The sequence below is a fragment of the Macaca fascicularis genome, chromosome 8 (assembly GCF_037993035.2).
Source record: "Macaca fascicularis isolate 582-1 chromosome 8, T2T-MFA8v1.1".
NCBI classification, from domain to species: Eukaryota; Metazoa; Chordata; class Mammalia; order Primates; family Cercopithecidae; genus Macaca; species Macaca fascicularis.
In genome coordinates, this window is record NC_088382.1 from 26,992,313 (window position 1) to 26,998,091 (window position 5,779).

At 36.9% G+C, this 5,779-nt stretch overlaps 1 non-coding gene across 1 annotated transcript; it reads right to left on the minus strand.

The window, feature by feature from the left end:
- Nucleotides 1–717: 717 nt before the first annotated feature.
- On the minus strand, nt 718–858 carry LOC123575387 (small nucleolar RNA SNORA67). Its single transcript, XR_006700678.1, has one exon. It is a non-coding gene; the product is annotated as a small nucleolar RNA SNORA67 (small nucleolar RNA).
- Between the last annotated feature and the right edge of the window lie 4,921 nt (nt 859–5,779).

A 5,779-nucleotide genomic window follows, 5' to 3' on the forward strand; every position in this document is an offset into this window, starting at 1 on the left:
ATATTGAAATTTTGTAAACTTTGATACAAATATATTTTAAAATCTCATTACTATCAATAGAATATGAAACATGAAAATCTCAATGATAACAGTGATTTTGCTGAAATGAAGGCAAGGAAAATAAAGCTTATGGAATAAATAAGTAGTAATTATGAACCATGTTTGCTTTTATTACTTATCTACACACTGCTACTAGCCCAACAACAGAACATTAGGAAAAGACAATAATAATTATATTTAGTCATTGTTGAGAGATATATATACACATATATATGTATTTCTTTTGCCTCAAAAAGTGATATTTATTCAAAGAAAAAAACAAGATGTCCACTTCTTTTCTCCCTTCCTTCCCCTCTCCTGCTGCTCCTCAGCCCCCCAAGATTGAACCCTGACTGGGGCTAGGTAGTAGGACATCCCCTCAGATGAGGTCAGCAACATTGAGGGGCATCTTCCCAGTGGAGGTGTTGTAGAAAGTTTCAATGTCTTGAAGAGTTCTCTTGTCTTCTTCTTTCACCATGTTAATAGCCACACCCTTATGGCCAAACCATCCACCTCGACTGATTCTGTGGATATACTTTTCCCTATTGATGGGAAGGTCATAGTTGATGACTAAAGAAACCTACTGTACATCAGAGCCTCTGGCCTATGTCAAGAAAGGCAACTCTTCAGCATGTGCATGAGAGGACAATCTATCGTGAAGGGAAGAGACTTAGGTGTCCATGTAGGCAGCCAAGGAAGGCAGAGGAAATAAGCATCCCCTGTTCCCCAAAGACCTTAGACATGCTAGATTCTATTCTAAGTTAGTACTTTCCTGAGAGGGGTACTGCATGTTCCCTTGGAGAGGGAGTCCCCTTGGATTGTTGATATTTTTTGATTTTTAGTTATTTAAAACCCTAGCTTTACACACGCTTTTCAATTTTATTGTTGTGAGGGAATATTCATCAAGATAAGAAGAGAGAGCATATTTTATTTGTTAGCTTGATCTATACTTTTAAATATTTAACCATATGGTACATGGGCCTTGATACATATTCTTTCCCTAGGTGACTTAGAGTCCTGGTTATTCTCTTGGGCCTAGGCCCAGAATTGAAGGCTACTGAAATTATTACCCGAGCCCTTCACTGTGTTCATGTCTTCTTTCCCCTGTCAGCCACTCCTCCTCTAAATTGGAATAGCAAAGCAAAATGGAGAATAATATATGATTTATGTTCTAACAATCCATGGTTGAGATAGAAAATAGCAAGATGTTCTTTATATAATCAAGCACTTGTGGTGAGATGAAATGTCCTAGTATCTTTGAGAAGGAACCAATAAGCATTACCAGCTCCTTGAGGATAGAGGCTATGTAGAATTAATCTTTTTTCTTTAACTGTGCCTAGCAGAGTATCTTGCAAATTAGGGAATGTTTTTGGAAACAAGGTAACTTTGCAAGGCTTGGAAGATGAGTAGAGTTTGCATAGACAAAGGGTTGGAAGCATCTGAGCTGGGAATGCAATTGTCAGCCAGGTACAAAGGTACATGTGTGTACCTATGTATGTATGCATGTATGTGTATGCATGTTTGTATAAAGGTACACACGTGTACCTGTGTATGGTGTGCATGTGTGTTTATGAGACAGATGAGACTAAGGGTGCGAGAGGGGTGAGGGTAGAAAGGAAGAAATTTTAGCTCAGGTGAACTGGAAGGTATGCTGGAGGAAAGTTAGAAATTAGATGGGATAAAATAGGGCCCCGACTGATGCAAGACCTTGGAAAAAAAACATTATTCTCAAGTTACATTAGGAACGTGTGGAACAGAGAGGACAGTGCTGCTGTTGGAAAAAAGGTGATTTAATGGGTAATTGCAAATTATTGTAATTACTTCCAATCAAACAAAACAAAGGGGGAATAATTAAGACAGTGCCAACTTGTAAGAAATTTGAGTTTTAATGTCTGCAAAGCTCCAGCGTAAGCAGAAAGGAAAGCGCATTACCTACCTTACAACCGGGCACTTTTTCTAAAGACATTTTAAAGAGCCAATTTTTTGACTGCCTTTGCTTAACTATAAAGAAAGCAAAGAGAAGCAGGAAGGGTGAGGGCCAGGAAAATTTGAGATGATTTTTCCCTTGTTACATAATGAAATTAAAAAAAAAAGTAGATAAGCGCATCAGTCCATCAGTTTCTTTGATTTTGGGCCAAGTCGAAATGTCCTCTGTTCTGTTTGCTCGTTTTTAAAAAGCTTCATGTTAACAAACTCTAATCCATTTAAGTCTTCTTTTGGAAGGACATTTATGCTCATAAGAAGATGCAACACCTGTCAAAGAAAATCTTGTGAGGTTGAGAAGATGAGCAGTTTTTATTAAAGTGAATCCAAAAAAGAACTGGGGCAAATTTATCTCCAGCACTCCTAGTCCTAAGAAAGGTGTTGGAGAATATTTAAGGGAAGGAGCTGGTCCCAAATGGTCCTTTTTTTGTTTGTTTCGTTATACAAAATACAACAAACATGCACCCCACAGTAGGGGAATTACCCTGTAAGTAAAAGTCATTGCAATAATATTGGGGAGTTCCATTGCTGGTCCTATTATCAGTTGGCTCTGTGACTTTGGAAAACTAATGCCACCTTTTTGTGCCCCTATTTTCATTATCTGAGAACTTAAAGAATTGAAATACATGATTGCCAAGGTTTAGGAGGAAGAAATGGAGGGCCAGGGGCAGGTGGGAAGTGGTTGTCCAGAGAAAGATCTGGGTGCTAAGTGTGTTCATTGTTTCTGGGGTTCACTGTTACAAGGCTTTTGAGCCTTGTCAACTGACACAGCAAAAAAATGTATGTGTGTAGTAACTCATTATAAACACATACCTATAAATAGATCTGAATATAACTGCCTTGTCTATAGAAATCCAAACATAACTTCATACTGATAGCTCCAACTCAAATCCATTTCCAGATGGATCAGTCTAGCCTCCTCCGCTTGTTTAATTGCAACCTCCAACTCCAACAATGAGAATCTGGCTCCCACCATTTGAGATCCATTTATTTACTTGTTCAGTTCTAGTATGTTTGTACAATGGTATCATGATTGTTAAATTATACCCTGTGGGAAACAGCTTTATCAACTAGAGTATAGTGCTTTTGTACAATTTGTTTTGGCTTTGATGTTACGGAGTCCACCCATTTTCAGGTTTGTTAGGTTAGTATCTCTCCCCAACCCCCTTCAGGGAGGTGGTTTTATACATTTGTAATACAATTAGATTATTTTGCCATATTTTGCATTTCATCTTGATATTCTTCAAACTTCTAAATGATTTTTGAAAACAGTGCATGCATTAAGGCTTGCTCTTTGTGCTTATGAAGCTCTGTGGGTTTTGACAAATGCATAGTATAATAATGTATTTACCATTACAGTATCATAAAGAATAATGTTGCCACCCTAAAAAATTCCTTGGGGTTTACCTACTCAACTCTCTCTCCTTCCCCCAGATCCTGGCCAACACTGATATTTTTACTGTGTTTATAGTTTTGCCTTTACCAGAATGTCATATAGTTGGAATCACATAGCATATAGGCTTTTCAGACTGACATTTTTCATTTAGCAATGAATGCATTTGAAATTTCTCCATGTCTTTTGGCAGCTTGGTAGTTCTTCAAAAATCACTAAGTAATATCCCATTGTATGAATGTACCACTTTGTTTATCCATTCAGCTATTTAAGCATATCTTAGTTGTTTCCTGTTTTGGGCAATTATGAGTAAAGTTACTACAAGCATTCCCTTGCAGTTTTTTGTGTAGGCATGAGTTTTCAAATCAGTTGGGTGAATACCTAGAAGCATGATTGCTACATCTTATAATTAGAAAGTGCCAAACTGCCTTCCAAAGTGGCTGTACTATTTTACATTCTTATTAACAATAAATGAGATGAATATTACTTTTTAAATTGACCCAGGAGATTTAAAATGAAAATCTTTGACTTTGCTGGAAAGTTTTTGGTTCCCTTTCATGAAGTGGAGAGTACAGAGATGGTTCAGGGATCAAACACTTGAGGGTTATGGAGACCAAGAAGAGAATAAATTAAGAAAATGGATATGTATGAGAAAAACAGAGTGACTGGGTCTGTGGCTACTCAAAGTATATGTCTAGCTGCCACTTGGCTGTAGCTAATTGTTTTGACGCAGGAACTTGGGTCCAGTGTTTCTAAATTTTGTAAGTTTTTCAAGAGAAGCCAAAAATCTAGATTTGTATAGACTGTTCCATTTTTAAAAAATATAGACAATAAACTTTACATATTAAAAGTATAAAATTTGGTAAAGTTTGACATATGTTTATGCCACTAAACCCATCACTCCAAACACTTTTCTCATTTTTCTTGAAAATCCCTTTCCTATCCCACCTCCCAGACAGTCATTGATCTTTTTTGTCACTATACATTAGTTTGCATTTTCTAGAGTTTTTTTTAAGTAAATAAAAGTATACATTGAGCACTCCTTTTATCTCCCTTCTTTGTTCAGTATAAATATTTTCAGATTTATTCATGTTGTGTTATCAATAGTTCATTTTTATAGCTGCATAGTTTTACATTGCATGGTATACTATAACTTGTCTATCCATCCATCTATTACTATTCATTTAGGTTGTTTCAAATTTTGGGTATGACAAAGATGATTTGCATATTTGTATACAAGTTTTTATATGAATGTGTATTTTTTATTTCATATTAATATTCTTAGAATGATTGGGTCATGCAATAAATGAACAGTTAAACTTTAAAGAAACTGCCAAAATATTATCCAGAGTGGTTGCATCATTTTACATTCTCACCAGCAGTGAAGGAGAGTTCCATTCTTCCGAGTCCTCACCAACACTTGGTATGATTAGTCCTTTTAATTTTAGCTATTCCAGTGGGTGTGTAGTGGTATCCTTTTGTGGTTTTAATTTGCACTTTCCTGGTCACTAATAATACTGAGCATATTTTCGTCCTTTATTTGTCCTTCACATATCTTCTTTGATGAAGTGTCTATTCAAATAGTTTGTCTGTTATTATATTGAGTTGTGGTTTTCTTATTGGGAATGGAGAGGTTTAAGAATATTATATATATATTTCAGTTCTAGTATAGGTGTATAGTGGTATCATGATTGTTAAGTTATGCCTTGTGGGAAACAACTTCATCAACTAGGGTATAGTACTTACGTACAGTTTGTTCTGCCTTTGATGTTGTGGAGTTCACCGATTTTCAGGTTTGTTAGGATAGTACCTCCCCCTAACCTCCTTCAGTGAGGTAAATAAGTGTGTGTGTGTGTGTGTGTGTGTGTGTGTGTGTGTGTATTCTGTACGCATCCTTCATCAGATATATGCTTTGCGGATAATTGCTTGCTATCTGTGTTTGCTGTTTTTATTTTCTTGGCAGGGTCTTTTGAGGAGCAGATTGATTTGTTCTTGGGTCTTAATTTATAGAGATTATTGAGTGACAACACAGATAGGTCAATGCCATTGAGAGAAAAGCTTAATGTTACTCATAGTTTCCTTAGAAATGATAGGCACAGCATAAAATACTGGCCACAGGTGAAGCAGCAGTGTCAGTTAGGAGGCAGAAAGAAGCAAGGGGAAGGCACAGGTCACAGAACTTATTGGGGTCTCTATTGGAAAGGCAAAGTAGGGCAGGGGAAAAAACTTACGATCAGCTCCAGCAGCCTTTAGGGTACAGGGTTGTCCCTAGTTGTTTGGTACCTTGCCCTGGGTTGATTTAGGGCAGGGGAAATACTGACTTGGTGTGTGAGAATTAGATAAAGGAGGTGATTCGGGATATGA